The sequence below is a fragment of the Marmota monax genome, unplaced genomic scaffold (assembly GCF_021218885.2).
Source record: "Marmota monax isolate L192 unplaced genomic scaffold, Marmota_monax_Labrador192_F-V1.1 WCK01_AAM20220418_F8-fsc00019, whole genome shotgun sequence".
In the NCBI taxonomy this organism is placed as follows: domain Eukaryota; kingdom Metazoa; phylum Chordata; class Mammalia; order Rodentia; family Sciuridae; genus Marmota; species Marmota monax.
In genome coordinates this window covers 17,185,790-17,202,268 of record NW_026695242.1, presented here as the reverse complement: position 1 = coordinate 17,202,268, position 16,479 = coordinate 17,185,790, and the positions used below count along the sequence as shown (strand labels likewise).

At 36.0% G+C, this 16,479-nt stretch overlaps 1 protein-coding gene and 1 non-coding gene across 2 annotated transcripts in view; one reads left to right on the top strand and one right to left on the bottom strand.

The window, feature by feature from the left end:
* Ank3 (ankyrin 3) overlaps positions 1 to 16,479 on the bottom strand; it is a 639,364-nt gene that overhangs the window by 553,083 nt on the left and 69,802 nt on the right. The gene's annotated exons all lie outside the window — the stretch shown is intronic.
* On the top strand, positions 7,933 to 8,002 carry Trnai-gau (transfer RNA isoleucine (anticodon GAU)). The gene has a single exon. It is a non-coding gene; the product is annotated as a tRNA-Ile (tRNA).

Here is a 16,479-nt window from a genome sequence, read left to right as displayed (position 1 = left end):
ATGCATAATAGCAGCTATTTTTCCCCTCCCTAATAATGGGGATTGAACCCAGGGGCACTCTCACACTGAGCTACATCCCCAGATCTTTTTATTTTTTAATTTTGAGTCAGGGTCTCAGTAAGTTTCCCAGGCTAGCTTTGAATTTGTGATCCCCCTACCTCAGCCTCCTAACTCAGCATCCCAGGTTGCTGAGATTATAATAGACAGGTACCACAATGCATGGCTACAAACTGTTATTTTTAAGTAGTTATGAGTATAAGTGACGTTTTTAGATATCTCTAATGAACCTGTAATGAAATATGGAAATATTCATAATTACTTCTGGTACCAAGTCACAGTACATCCAACTGTGGTTTCTTACCTACATTTATAATTAAAGGAAAAGCTAATTTTCATTTAAAGATTACTAAAATGAGGTTATCCCCTCCCTCCCTACATCCAAGGGGACCTTGGAATTTCTATTCACAGTTATTTGGTTAAAATCTCTTGCATTAAAGCACCACATGAGTATATTGTTAATTATGCTGAATTTACAGACCTTCAAAAACATGGCACCTTTGGCGCCTGGATGCTGCTAGTGTCCTGACTGAGCTTAAAACATAAGAGGGAGAGCACCTGGCCTTTAAAAGCAGTGGAAATTGGGGGAAGAAATAGAGTTGAGCAGAGTTAACACTACAAATATTTGGGGGCTGTATGTCTATTTGAAGTTACGGCAGGTACTCAAGCACAAATGTGGCAGGCATGCCATCAGACTGAAGACAAACTGGGGAGAGACCCTGGAAAAGGGACAAGACCATTTTCAAGATAGATACATAGAGGTTAAGTGAAACCATGAGATTGGATAAGGGAAATTTAAAAACCTGCAAAAGATAAGAATATGAGGCAGGGCATGGTAGTGCATATCTGTAATCCCAGCATCTTGGGGAGCTAAGGCAGGAGGATCATGAATTCAAAACCAGCCTCATGAACTTAGTGAGGCTCTAGGCAACTCAGCAAGACCCTATCTCTAAGTAAAATATTTTAAAAAGAGCTGGGGATGTGGCTTAGTGATAAAGGGCCCTTGGGTTCAATCCCTGGTACAAAAAAAAAAAGATAAGAACACGATGGAGAAGAAAATCTTGGAATTTACCAAATTTAAGGCAAGAGGCAAAGGACCAAAGACAGATAAGTTTGAAAGCAATAAATGAAAAACAGTACAAGGTTTATTTATTTATTTTTAATATTTATTTTTTAATTGTAGTTGGACACAATACCTTTATTTATTTATTTTTATGTGGTGCTGAGGATGGAACCCAGAGCCTCACATGTGCTAGGCGAGCACTCTACCGCTGAGCTACAACCCCAGCAACAGTACAAGGTTTATTTAGTCCCAGGCCATGCCAGATGAAAAACAAAAATCAGAGCTGTGGATTAGCTATGATATCCAATCGGAACCCATAATTCTTGATTCATTGCAATTAAAAGAATTTATAGCAAGAAGTTACTTATCAAATCAAATTGCAATTTTTAGAAATAACTGTGTTTCCTATTTAATTTTTCTCTAAAAAATTCCACCAGAGCTGGGCGCAGTGGCGCCCACCTATAATCCCAGCTGCTAGGAAGGCAGAGGCAGAAAGATCATGAGTTCAAAGCCAGCCTCAGCAACAGCCAAGGCACTAACAACTCAGTGAGACCCTGTCTCTAAATAAAATACAAAATAGAGCTGAGGATGTGGCTCAGTGGTTGAGTGCCCCTGAGTTCAATTCCCCAGTACAACAACAACAAAAAAATTCATCAGAGGAAATAAAGACAGGTAATAAATTTGATGTGACATCATAATTGTCTATCTTTAAAAGGGGGGTAGAATTTGATTTTATATTTCCTTTATTATGTTTCTGGGAATAAAGTTTTATTTCTTAAAATGTTAAAAAAAAAAAAAAAACTACTGCCAGAAACTTCATACAGAAAGACTGAAGATCATAAAGATTATAAAGATTAAGGTTGATGAATCCTTACTGGGCAGGCTCACTGGCAAGTGGAACCTGGTATACAGTAAATCCATTTTATCCTCATCACAACCTAGAAGTGGGTTACCGCTATTATCCCCATTAAAGAAAAAGGGAACTGAGGCCCACAGAAGTTAATTAACTTGTCCAAGATCATACAGCTAAAGAATCTAGCCAGGATTCAAAGCTAGATATCAAACTCTGTGGCTTTGTGTTGCTGTGACAAAGTATTCGGGGTGGGGAGTGGGGGGCAGGCCGACCTTAGAGGAGGAAAAATTTATTTTGGCTCATGGTTTCAGAGGTTTCAGAATAAGGTTAGTTAATTTCATTGTGTTGGGCCTGTAGTAAGGCAGAGCATTGTGTCAGAGACGCACAGTGCAGTAGAGCTGCTCAACTCAAGGCAATCAGGAAAGAGAGAAAGAAAGGCAGGGGCAGGTGGGGGAGCAGACAAGTGATCTATAAGAAGGGACCAGGGCCAAGATACACCTTTTCATAGCACATCCCCAGTGACTTACTCCCTCCAACTAGGACCCACCACATACAATTTCCAACACCTCCCCATAATTCCATCAAATATAAACCCTTCAATGAATTAACCCATTGATGAGGATCAGAATCCTCATGATGATCCAAACACTTCCCAAAATCCCCACCTCTGAACACTGTGGCATGGGTACCAAGCCTTCACACATAAGACTTTGGGGGACATTGCAGATCCAAACAATAACACAGGCTTTTGGGCAGAACCCTCTATTGTCCACTGTTCTGAGACCTCCCATGGCAGAGAAAATATAGCCAATTGTAATAATATTTTGAATGTATTCTCAACAATATACTCTGAGTTCACTGAGTTCACTGAAATACCTAAGATTTCATTTCCAAACTTCATACTCCTTTCCTAGATGGGTAATATCCACTAAGTTACCATTAATAGGTGAAAATCCTTTGAGAAACTCATAGCTTGGCAATGCAAGGTAATTTATCATCATTTATCGTCATTATATTGGAAGATACTCCTTGCAAAATGTTACTTGATATTGTAACATTGTGGCTTAGAAAATCAGCTTCTCAAATGTTCCCTACAAACCCAATGTGCCAATCCAACATGCCTCCTTTCTGCAAGTTGCACCTGATAATGCACTGTTTTGGTGTTTTGCTCTCAGACCCCTCAGGGTTTCCAGAAAACATTCATATGCTCTCGGATTCTCTGAAGTTCTCACTTATGACTCCATGATTCTGTGCTCAGCCTCTGCTCTATGGGAATATCTTTACACAGGCCATGAGAAAACCCAGCTGCAGAGGAAGATTGCTAAGGAGTCCCCAGACACATGGCTTCAAGGAAACAAATGATTGCTAAGGAGTCCCCAAATCAGGTACCCCCACAACTTCAGAGGAAGCACTGGCAGTTAAAAGAAAAAAAATTAAGACAACTCACAAAACTAAAATTGTAAAAGTTAAAGTTCACTCATCTTTTAAGAAAATCTCTAATATACATATAAATGTGTGTATAGAGACAGACTGACAGACATATAGAAATCTAACTTGCTGAATTGTTATTAGAGCACTTTCTACTTTCTCCTCTGACAAAAAAAAATGGTATAAAATAAAAATGATGAAGGTTATTTGTAGACAACTGACATAATATGCCTAGCTTTCCTAATTGGTTAGGAATTTCAAAATGATCACTAAAGGGTTAGATATATCAAAATGTTTTCAAATACTATGTTAAAATACTTCTCTTCAACCTAGGGATTTGCCATTTTAGTGAAATAGTTTCTCTGCTTTTTTTTCACCCTTTTGAAAAGCTACACTGAGCAATGAGTCACCAGGTGATTTCTTTATTTCTGAGTTCCATTTCAAAGACAAAAAAAAAAAAAATACTCTTCTTTGTCTTCTCAGATGTACCTGAGCTGCTATTGTTCAAGGTCACGAAGGAGAGACTATTAAAGCAAAAACTTATGCTTTCTTGACAAGGAGCTTTATTACATAGCAGTTTATGTGCATGCCAAACATTTAAGGCAATTTAAATTTTTAGTATCTCCAGAGATCAAGTTAAATGGCTGGTGAAAACTAGTTTTTTAGAGCAGCTTTCATTTCTACTTAATTTATCTGATTAGAGGGTAACAAGCATCATGTTTAAAATATCTGTTGGAGATAACTAGGATATTAAAATATTCTGTTTGCTTTATTTTTCATTATTGAATTCCTAAATAAATATCATTCAGATTCACTATCATCTACTGCTAGCTGATATTGAAAAAAACATAATGGCGGACTGTTGCCATGGTAACCCCTCTACAACCACACGTTTTCTATGGCAACCCAGGCTCCATGGAATACTAATGAAAACCCATAGCAACAGAGAGTCAAAGAGGTGATTTCTGGAGACCAAAAAGCTCATGTAACATTTATTACAAATGTTATGGATGCCCCGTCATATATTTGACAATCAAAATCAGTATTCAAAGGCATATTTACAACAAAACTTAAAAGGCATATTTGAGATCAACTGTTCTGAAAAGAATAAAAATGAATGCTATGGTATTTTTAAAAAATCTATATTGATATACTAATAAATGTGAAAATGTGTAATTCATACTTTCAAACCACATTTTTTAATAAATTGGATATATATTTCCCAAATTGCAGAAAAAAATAATGACATGCTACAATGTTAGATAAACCTAGCAATTTAAGAACATTTTGTTTAGATTTTATTCCGTTTTATTATATTTATTATTTTATTTTACTTTATTCTTTTCCTAGTCCCTATTCGTTTCAAAATTCCAGTTATGTGACCTATGAAATCTTGTGATTTCTTTTGCAAAAGGATATTATATTTAAAAGATACAAGCCTCTATGACTCCTATTCTATCATTTACCAGCAGATGAATTTGCACAAGTCATTTAATTGAGTGTCAGCTTCTTATCTGTCAAAGGACATGATATGTGTCTCCTCCTCACTACCAATTTGCTACATAATGAGCTAGATATACATGAGCACTCAGGGAAAAAATTAAGTACATTGTCTTAGCTAAAGAAAAAAAACCCAAAACATTTATTTTTATACTTTTATTTTAAAACACTGAAGTTATTTATAAAAGTCCATATAAAAATTCATGTACATTATAAACTATTTTGGTATACAATTATTTATTGAGCACTTACTATGCTATTGATTATTGGTGTGAAAGCAAGAAGAACAAAATTGAAAAGCAGTTTCCTACATTCATCGAGGTTATATTCTAGCTGAGAAGATTACAAAATAAATCAGTACACCGAGTTGACTAAGGTAAGCAAAAGCACTACAAAGGAAACAATGGGTAAAGTGATTCAAAAGGATTCATGGGAAGACATGGGCTAATTTAGGTCAGGTTGCAGGCCAGCCCTCCAGAAGGAAAGCAAGTACAGCTCCCAGGACAAGAAAGAGTCAGCCATGGAAGAGATGGACAGTCAAGCAGAGGGGATAGTCATTATAAGTCCTGGAAGCAGAAACAAAGTCAATGTGCTTACAAAAGCCCAGAGGTCAGTAGGACGAAAGTATAAAGAATGGGGAAAAAAACATGGTATAAAAACAGAGAGGGAGGAAGGGCCAAAGTGGGGCTCTGGTCAAAGAGGGGCATGTTGTTATAACGGTGAACAATTGATTGGACAGGATATCAGACAGGAGGCTGCAAGGTCTCCAGGTGAGAGGTAATGGTGTGACTTATGCCGGGGCAGTGACGCTGTTGATACCAAGAACTAGACATGAATGAGATGTGCTGTCCAGGTAGAGAAAACAGGATTTGCTGATAGATTTTGGTTCAGGAGGTAAGAGTGAGGGGGGATTAGTTATGCCTCCTGGGTGGCTGAGTGATGCCACTTTCTACTGAGGGTAAGTGGGTCTTGGGCAATAGAAAGAAACAGAGAGAAACCACACTCTGTTCTGTATTGATTTGCCTATTAAATATTTTCCCAGTCCACAGTCATTAATTTGTTAACAGTTCATCCTACCTGATTGGTTGGTGTCCATTAACATGAATCCTATAAAAATCCAAAGATTCTTCTTTCAAAATGTGAATCAAAATTATACAAAAAAATTATAAAATCATGATAGAAATAAAACTGTAAAAGTTGATTAAATAATATTCATGTTATAATGAAATAACATATATCTAAATAAATATTAAAATATTTCATTAGTGCATTATAATTAGACATAATGGTGTCGTGACACATTTACATATGCACATAACTTAATTTTCTCCAATTCTTGCCCTGGTCCTTCTTCTTTCCCTTCTCTATTTCCCTTTCCCTAATCTTCTGATACTCTACTTACATACATAACATATTTTTTTCATTAGTGCATTAGGATTGTGAATAAAAGTGGGTTCATTGAGGTACATTTTTCCTGTGGTAAAATTCACATAGAATTCATCATGGAAATTTTGGAAAATATGGAAAAATTTACAGAGAATAATCTTATCTCTAATCCTAGCATCCAGAGATAAAACTTTTTACTATTTTGATGAATATAAATCTAATTTTTTATCATGACATGTTTGACTAGTTTTAGTCAAAACTACCTCAAATTGAAATTTACATCTCAAAAATGTTTAAACAAGAGCTGGGGCTATAGCTCAGTGGTAGAGCTCTTGCCTCGCATGTGTGAGGCACTGGATTTGATCCTCAGCACCACATAAAAATACATACATTAAGATATCGTATCCATCTACAACTAAAAAAATATTTAAAAATGTTTAAACAAGATAGAAAGTCAGAACTCTTGCTTCAATATTATCAAGTGCCTCAGTGTCTCATCTGAACCAAGGAGTCTGGTTAAAGACATAAGAGCCAGGCACAGTGCAGGCACAGTGCTGTAATCCCAGCGGCTTCGGAGGCTGAGGCAGGAGGATTGAGTGTTCAAAAGTGAGGCACTAAGCAACTCAGTGAGACCCTGTCTCTAAATACAAAATAGGGCTGGGGATGTGACTCAGTGGTCAAGTGCCCCTGAGTTCAATCCCTAGTAACAAAAACAAAAACTAAACATAAGAACAGAAGCAGAGGGCTGGGGAGGGCGATGCTCAGTGGCCATCTTCAAACCCTATATCTACCAAAGCACACATTCAGCTCTAAGAAAGTGAGCTTTTTTAAAAACAGCACTTAAACTTCATGCTCTATTGCTTTGTTATTCAAACACTGCACAGTCATTTAGGTGAAAACCAAATTGTTTCTATAACCAGCTAGACACTGACCCTTTAATTATGTTTTCAGTCCCTTCTAATATTTTTCAAAGATAACCTTACATACAGTATTTAAAATTCTATATTACTTCAATAGAGTTCAAAACATTTCCCTTTAAAACCTCAACTGTTACCAAAAGGTAAAAAAAATAAAAGGCTTAGGAAAGGCATATTTTTGTTTAAACTACATAATGTTGATGTGATGTCAATTTTACTTTATGAATTAATTCTGTGGGAACTTCTAAAGTTTTGTTTTAGGGTTATCATCTCCATTAGGCATTTCCAGATAATATTGTGTACACAGATTCTGTACTGAGCCCCAATTTAACACTTTAAATGAAATCAAATTTAAATGTGTAATATCATGGGCTAGACAGAGCTCAGTGGTAGACTGTTTACCTAAGAGAGCAAGGCTTGGTTTCAATCCCCAGCACAATGAAAAAAAAAATTAATATTATTCTCATGAAGTTTAACCTTCCCCCATTTTTTTAAGCCCAAATGGGATTTTTGCCTAAACTAAGGCCAGTTTTAAAAGGTATGCAAAACAATGCCATTATCAAAATGCTGGTTAAAAATACTTGCTAGCATAACTACTGAAAGAATAAAAGACAGCAAAGCTTAGATACTACATTTCATGCAATAACTATATATTAAATAAATCCTGAAAAGATACTCTCTAGATTAAAAGATATATGTCACAAAGATTCCTTTAAAGTTATTTTTGAGAGTATAGCTCAGTGGTAGAGCACCTGCCTGATATGCAAGAGGCCCTGGGTTTGATTCCCAGCACTGCCAAATAATAATAATAACAACAACAACAACAAATAAAATTATTTTTAAATATTATCCTATGGCTAGGAATAATTTATTTTCTAATGATACATTGCTGGAGTTTGTTTTTTCTTTAAGCAAGCACAATGGGTCATTATCTGATAAGTTAAAACAATCAACATTTATACAGTGGAAACTAGTGACTAGGGGATTTCAAAGCATAAAACTTTTGTAATACTGCATAAATATTTAAGCAAACAGAAACAAATGTAAAGATTCAGATACAAAACATTGTCATGATTTGTTTCCTTAAATTTTAACTAGCCAATCCAATAAAACTGAACAAAGATAAAGGATCTGATCTGCGGGGGCTGGAGTGGAAGAGCAGGCAACATCACTCCACCTCCTTGATGCTTTAGATAACTGTTGGTAAAAATTACAACGTATAACATGGTAAAATGAATCACTGTCAGAGGTGATTCCTGGAAGTCCCTACCACCCAAGGACCCAGATCTGATTCTCTCCACTTTTCTCTAATTTTCAAGAGTTCATGTTTCTCTTGAGTTGAAACAACCATGCATGCCACTGAATGTCAGCTATTGCTTTAGACTAACAAATTTTGCCAGTGATGTCTGCCTTGGCATCAAATACTAAGGAGAGCATATTTTAACATCAGATGAGTGAAGAAATAGAATATAAGTTGCATGAAACTCTTCTAAACTCTAGTGCTTTGATTGAAATAAGACATATATCTCGACTATAATAGAGTCTGCATTGAGTTCAATTATATAACTATTTGAGTGGGGAGTGTGCAGCTGCCATGTATTTGCTCATTCCCTGTAACAACCTTTACAACCTACAGAATAATGTAGAAGGCTTGGAATTTACTTTGGAAGATTTTTACTTTCTATTTCTGTTTGGGTTTGTTTGGTTAGTCTATGTGGTTGAACTGAAATCTTTAAAGGCACATGGCAATTCAACAAGAGGGAAACAACAAAAGATTTTCAAGTATTACAAAATTCTTGTACAAACAAACTTCTATTTCTGATTGAGTACAAAACTTAGCTAATAAGGAACATGATTCCAGAATATTATACGAAGTTTGATCATACTATGGGGAGCTCAAGCATTCCTAAAATGTTAATACACAGGGGTCAAACTTCAGGCATATCCCCAACTCCTGTTGAAAGGGGTGGGGGATATGCCTGAAGTTGAGATATATGTCTTAGTATTTCCCCAACCTACTCAACACTACCAGACTGTCTGTATGATGACATAATGAGGGAAGACCCTCATTATGCATGGAGGTGACACCTAAACTCTGGTTACCTATCTATAGAGGGTGGTCTTTCTGAGACTTCCTCAGATTCTTCATCTACTGACTTACCTGTAATTTGAATAAACTCAAGTAACTGGAGTTCCAGCACCAATCATACTACAGTTAACAAAAACATGAGAGCAGCAAACATACCTCATGGAAAAGTCTATATAAAATTAGAACAATCTGAGGTAGAACTCAGGCCCACTCCTTTGAAGGACTGGCAGTCAATAGTTTCTGAACACTGTGTCAGTTTATAGCCAGCTTTATACTAGTGGCTCCAAATAGTTTCTAGAACATTTCAAATATGCTCCCTATACAAGTAAGACTTCAAATTATGAGGAGGCATTTGCTCAAAATGCAAGCACAAGTATGTTATTCAGGACTCAGAATGTTCCAAGTCATTTTTTAAAAATTATTATGTTTAAACCCAAAATATCTCACTAAAAGCTCATTTGAAACAAAAATATCTGAAGTATCAGATTAATAATACTTTAAACAAATATTATAATACATGACCTCAGACACCCTTTCCTCTCATCTCACATTGCAGCATCAGTAAAAGCCTTAGAATTATAGCAAGAGTAGAAATAGAAAGAGGCCAGTGATATCCACAATCAGGACAGCTATTCTGATTTTAACTTTTTTTTTTCTTTTTTTCAGTTCTAGGGATTGAATCCAGGAATTTGCATATGTTAGGAAAATGCTCTACTACTGAGCTACATCTCCAGTCTTTTTTTTTTTTTTTAAGTTTTGAGAGAGGGTCTCTGTAAATTGTTGCCCAGGCTGACCTCAGAACTTGTGATCCTCCTGCCTCAGACTCCTGAGTAGCTGGGATTACAGGCATGCACCACCACACCTGGCTTCAAGGTTGCTTAAGAAAGTATTTGACACAGCCGGATGTGCTGTTGCACTCCTGTAATCCCAGCAACTCAGGAGGCTGAGGCAGGAGAATCACAAGTTCAAAGCCAGCCTCAGCAAAAGTGAGGTACTAAGCTACTAGGTGAGACCCTGTCTCTAAATAAAATACAAAAAAATAGGACTGGGGATGTGGCTCAGCGGTCAAATGCCCCTGATTCAATCCCTTAATACCCCCCGCAAAAAAGGAAAAAAGTATTTGGTACACGTTTAAGCACTTTAACAGTGAAACATCTATAAAAGTATTTGACACCCATTTAAGCTCTTTAATAATGAAACATCTCAAGTTTAAATAACTGCCATACACTTATGATATATGAAAAAAATAGTCCAATATATTTAAATAAGAAATGAAGTTGACACATCATACTGAAAAGAGAAGTAGTTAAAAATTAGTATTATGCTTATTAATGTTTGCTGGCCAGCTGAAAACTTAGATTATTACCTAATATAGCTAAATGATGCTTTTAATAAGAAACAAATTTACTTTACATATCTATGATGAAGGAATTTGTTTTATCGTCCTTTTTAACTTCTTGTTTTGAACCCTTGCCTATACACTAAAGCTTAAATGTTGTAGACAATACAAAGGCCATTTCATTAATCTAGAAGCAGAGGTCCAAAGGGCTAAGTGACTTGACCAAGATCACTCAACCTATTCATCATGAGCCAGCCTGAAAACAGATCCATCTCCAAAGTTTCAGCTCTACTATGTCTTTGACATTGTTTCCCTTCTTCTTTACATAATGGATACATTTTGTTTAAAGAACACTGGGTTTTACAGAACAAAAAACTTATGATTTGCTTTTGTTCTAAGAAAGCAGATGGGCAAGATTAGACCTTCACCCCAAGAAAGCCTGAGTTAATAAAAGCCAGTACAGAGAGAACATCCATCCAGGAAAAAGCAGATCTTGTGTTTAGTTCAAGGAAGACCGCTCCCGGCAGGGCTTTGCCCACACAGAAGTACGGTACCTGCTGTTTAGAAGACAAGAGGGAATCAAACCTATTGAATTTACAAGAATAGAGGAGGCCTCAACCTGCTCTCTTAAAAAACAACAAAAAGTGGCTGTTGCAGTATTTAGCTGCTGAGTGTTAACTCTCAGATGAAATGGGACCCATGATATGAAAAGATTTTGGAAACCTTTGTTAAAGAGTGGGAGAAACAAAGTGGATGAGAAGTTGGTTTTTACAGTATCCCTTGGAATGCAGAATGAGGGGGGCTGGGGTGTGCATTTCCCTTGCTCAACGCCATGCAGAGTGCTCCACTGCTTCCTACTTTCAAATCTTGCTTTATTCCTTACCACCTTCTTGCTCCACACACACCCTTCGTACCAGCTGTTTCACATTCCTGTCACTTTAATTCCATTCATTCCATCTAAACTTTTTTTTAAATCTCCTTAGCTTTGTTATAAACTGCACGTCTTCAAATAGTTAGTGGAACCTTCACCTTTGTGAGGTTCTCCTAAGCAAAATTCGATCATCCCTTTCTCCATGCTACTAAGTGTCCTGCAATTTTTCACACGGTTGATACATCACTGTCTCTCTCCATCCTTTACCTATCTGCCCTCTAGGAGAAGAAGCTATGCCTATTTCTTCCAAGCAACAGACCTCACAGATTAATTGCCTTCAGTATGTGTTCACTCAAAGAAAAAAATACATGATGCTGTTGAGGGTGTGGCAAAATGAGCATGCTCAGACATGGATGAGAAATTGATACAATCTTCCAGGGAGGCATTTAGCAATACATTTGTGGGTCTTAACGTTCTCAAATCCTTTGACCCATTTCAAGATACATATCACAAAAATTAAACCAAAGATTCAGATCCAAGAATTTTTAACAAAGTCTTCTTTGAAATAGTGAATAGCCAATCCCCAAAAAACAAATGCTGAATGTTTTCTCTGATATAAGGAGGTTGATTCATAGTGGGGTAGGGAGGGGGAGCATGGGAGGAATAGATGAACTCTAGATAGGACAGAGGGGTGGGAGGGGAAGAGAGGGGTCATCGGGTTAAAATGATGGTGGAATGTGATGGACATTATTATCCAAAGTATATGTATGAAGACATGAATTGGTGTGAATATACATTGTATACAACCAGAGATATGAAAAATTATGCTCAATATGTGTAATAAGAATTATAATTCGTTCCGCTGTCATATATAAATAAAAAATTAATTAAACAAAGAAATAATGAAAAATTGGAAATGAGTGTAATATTTTTAAAAAGAGAGTTAAGTGAATTATAGAGCCTCCTCAGGATGGAATAATATATCATACCTGATAACATAGGGGATAACTTAATGATATACTGTAAAATGAAATATTTATAAAATGAGTCCCACAATAGTCTGACTTAATTTTTCAGCCTTACAATGGCACAAAAGCAGACCCATATAAACATTCTGGTCTTCTACTTTTTCAGTATAGTATTCAAGGAATTAACTTTTATTAATTAATGAATTAATTAATAAAATACACTTGGTGTCAGGTGCTTTTGCCCAACTGTAAGCTAAACTGATTTTTCTGAGCACATTTACAGTAAACTAGGCCAAGCTCTTATGTTCAGTAAGTTAGATGCATTAAATGTACTTTAAACTTACAATATTTTCAGCTTATAATGGTTTTATTGGGATGTAACTCCAATGTAAGTCATGGTTCTCTGTATAATATTTCTTATTTCTGCTTCCAGTTTTACAGAATTAACTGCTATAATAATAATAATTTCCTTTCTGTTGTAAAATAGCAAAATATATATAACAGTTTTTTTGGGCATTGGAAAACAAACAGTACTGAACTGTGATCCCTGAGTGAAGGGGGGAAATTGAGTTCAGCCCTATTATTGCCCCAATTCATTCTCTGGGGGCAGTTTCACATTGCAGCGCAGGAAGGAAGAACCCTAACAGAAGAGCAGCAATCTTACTAAATGGAGAAAACAGAATTTGCAGAGCTTTAGTACAAGAAAGGAAGGAGCTGCAGAAAAAGCTCCAGAGATCTGCAAAGAATTATTGAGTACAGATTTGTGCCTGCGTGGGGTGAAACTCCATGAGGTGGAGGAGAGAACTGGTAGGTTGAAAAGTTACTAGAGCTTACATAGGGCTAGAAATAGTTTTAGTTTCCTATCAGCCAGAGTGGAGAGAGTTTGACATACCTGGAATATTGGATGGAGTGCTCAGGAGGGTCATGCCTTTAAGCTAAGGAAAATTATCCTGAGAACATAGGTGATTCTGCACCTTTATGCTTATCAGCAACTCCAAATGGTTAAAATGCTCTATAAGTAACAACTGCTAAGAAAGTAAAGACTCCAATTTTTTTTAATAAAAAGGAATATTAAAAAATCCAACATTTAATAATGTGCAAATCTTGAAGTCTGGCATGTAACTGAAAATTATCAGGCATAAAAAGATGCAGAAAAATATGACCCATTGCCAGGGGGAGAAAAGTTAATCAGAAGAAACAGAAGTGACAGAGATGATGAAATTAGCAGGAAAAAAATCTTTAATCTCCAGATGGGATTTCCAGAAATGAGAATGCACTGGATGACATTTTAATTCAAAACTATGGTTAAGGAGATTAACAGCAAATTAGACCCTGTAGAAAAGATCAATGAACTTGAAGACAGAACCTATCCAAAATGAAGTACAGGGAGACAAAAATGAACAGAGCCTCAGTGACCAGTGAACAATCTCAAGCAGTCTAGCATATGTTAGACTCTCAAAAACAAAAACAAAACCACCCCCCCCCAAAAAAAAACAGCAGCATAAAAATATTTGAGGAAGTCATGACTAAAAATTTTTCAAAGTTGGTGAAAACTATAGGGCAACAGATTTTAGAATCTTAACAAACCTCAAATAGGATAACATAAAGAAAAGTTGCTGAGTAAGAGTAAGAAAGTGCCAGGCACCGTGGCACATGCCTGTAATCCCAGCAGCTTGGGAGACTGAGGCAGGAGGCTCATGAGTTCAAAACCAGCCTCATAAACTTGGTGAGGCCCTAAGCAACTCCGAAAGATCCTGTCTCTAAATAAAATACAGAAAAGGGCTGGAGATATGGCTCAGTGGTTAAGCATCCCTGGGTTCAATCCCCAGTCCAAAAAAAAAGAGCAAGGAAGAGAGTGCTTAAGAGAAAGTTCCAAAAGCAGCCAGGAGTTTAAAAAAAAAAAAAAGTACACACACACACACACAAAAAAAAATTAATTAAATAAAAAATAAGAATGAGCTGGATGTGGTAGCACATACCTGAAATTCCAGTGAGTTGGAGGCTGAAGTAAGAGGATGGCAAGTTCAAGGCCAGCCTTGGCAAATCAGCAAAACCCTGCCTCAAAATAAAATTGTAAAAAGCCCTGGGGATGTAGCTCAGTGGTAGAGTTTACCTAGCATGTGCAAGGTTCTGGGTTCCACTCCCAGGACTGTAAGAAAATAAAAATTAAAAACAACGATAGACTTTGTTTTAGCAATATATAAAACAATGGGATATTAAGTTTCTAAGTTCCAAAATAGATATTGTCAACATAGATTTCCATATCCTACAAAAATACTTTCAAAAATGAAAATGAAAGGCATTTTAGACCAAAAAAGTATAACTTTATCGCCATCAGATCTTCACTAAATGATAGAAATTTAGATGTTAGAGGAATGAAAATTACCCAAATAATAAATGTAAGGAAAAATATAAAAGGTAATGTTTAAAATATTTAAAAATATTCTCTGTATGTGTGTTATTAGAGGAGGTCCTACTGGGAGTAAATATATTTATAAGTGACATTTTAACATAAAACTAATAATGATATACTGCGATGTTTTTAACATGTAGATGTAAAATGTATAACAGAGGCAAAAAATGGACAAATGAATGGAAATAGACTAACTGATGTGATTCTGCAATCTGTGTATGGGGTGAAGGTGGGAGTTCATAACCCACTTGAATCAAAGTGTGGAATATGATATGTCAAGAAATTTGTAATGTTTTGAACAACCCACAATAAAAAATTAAAAATATAAAAAAAAGAAAATTTCTAACAATAATCACATCACTATTTGAAAGTAAACTATGATACATTAAATGTTTATATTAATATACAATAAAATAAGAAGTCCTTCTAATATGCTAATAAGTAAGACAAAATGGAATCTTTAATAATACTCCATTATTCCAAAAGAAGAACAGAAAATAGTGAGAGAAAAAAATCATATGGCTTAAAAAATAAACAGGTAGCAAAATAATAGATGCAAAACCAAAGTCATATTAGCAATTACACTTAACATAAATCATTTAAAATTCCAGTTAAAAAGTAGAGATTTTCAAGACTCAGGGCTGAGGTGGAGCTTAACGGTAGAGCCTGTACAAAGCTCTGAGTCTGAGCCTCAGCAGGGGAAAAAAAAGAAAGAAGGAAAAAACAAGATTCAATTATAAGCTGATATGAAAAATTCAATTGAAATTTACAAACATAAAAAAGTTTAAAAGTGAACTGAAGAAGATATGGTATACAAACATGAGCCACGGGGAGAAAAAGCCAGAGGAACTGAACAAGGTTCACATGAAGTAGACTCAAGAACCGTGAATATTATCATGGATAAAGAGAAGTATTTTATAATAAAAAGGAGTCAACTCATGAGGAAGATATAATCATCCACAACACGTATACACCCAATGACAGAGCTTCAAAATATGTGATGTAAAACCTAATAGAGCTCAAAGGAATTGAAAAGCCAAAAGTAACATATCGATGTGTTAGTTTCTCAAGATGGTTAACTAAAGGTCTGGTTTCTTTGTTGCTGTTCTTTTTTTTCTCTCCCTCTCTCTCTTTTATACTTTTCTTTATTTTCAAATTTTTCTTGGGGCTAGGGATGTAGCTCAATGGTAGAGCACTTGCCCAGTGCCTGAGGTCCTGTGTTCAATCCTCAGCATTACCAAAAGAAAAAAAAAATCATTTTTTTCAGTAATTACATACTAAATATTAACAACAACGGTATACTACTCTCTTTGTTTTGTCTCTCAACTCTTCCTTAATCTGGGGACAGAACCTTATTTTTTTTCTTCTGGGAACCAGTCCCTCTCACATGGCTGTGTTCTCAATGTGAGGGCCTATATAACCTCTGCACAGATGATCACAGGTGCGCATGATTTACCAGTCCACGTAAAATAAGCTCCTCCCCCTAGGCCCAGTGATGAAAGCTCAGATGGAAAATGAACCCAGCAGAATTTATAGGGCTCCTTGTTCAGGAAAATACCTGGAAGATATTTCTCTCCACCCTGGGGCCCTATATT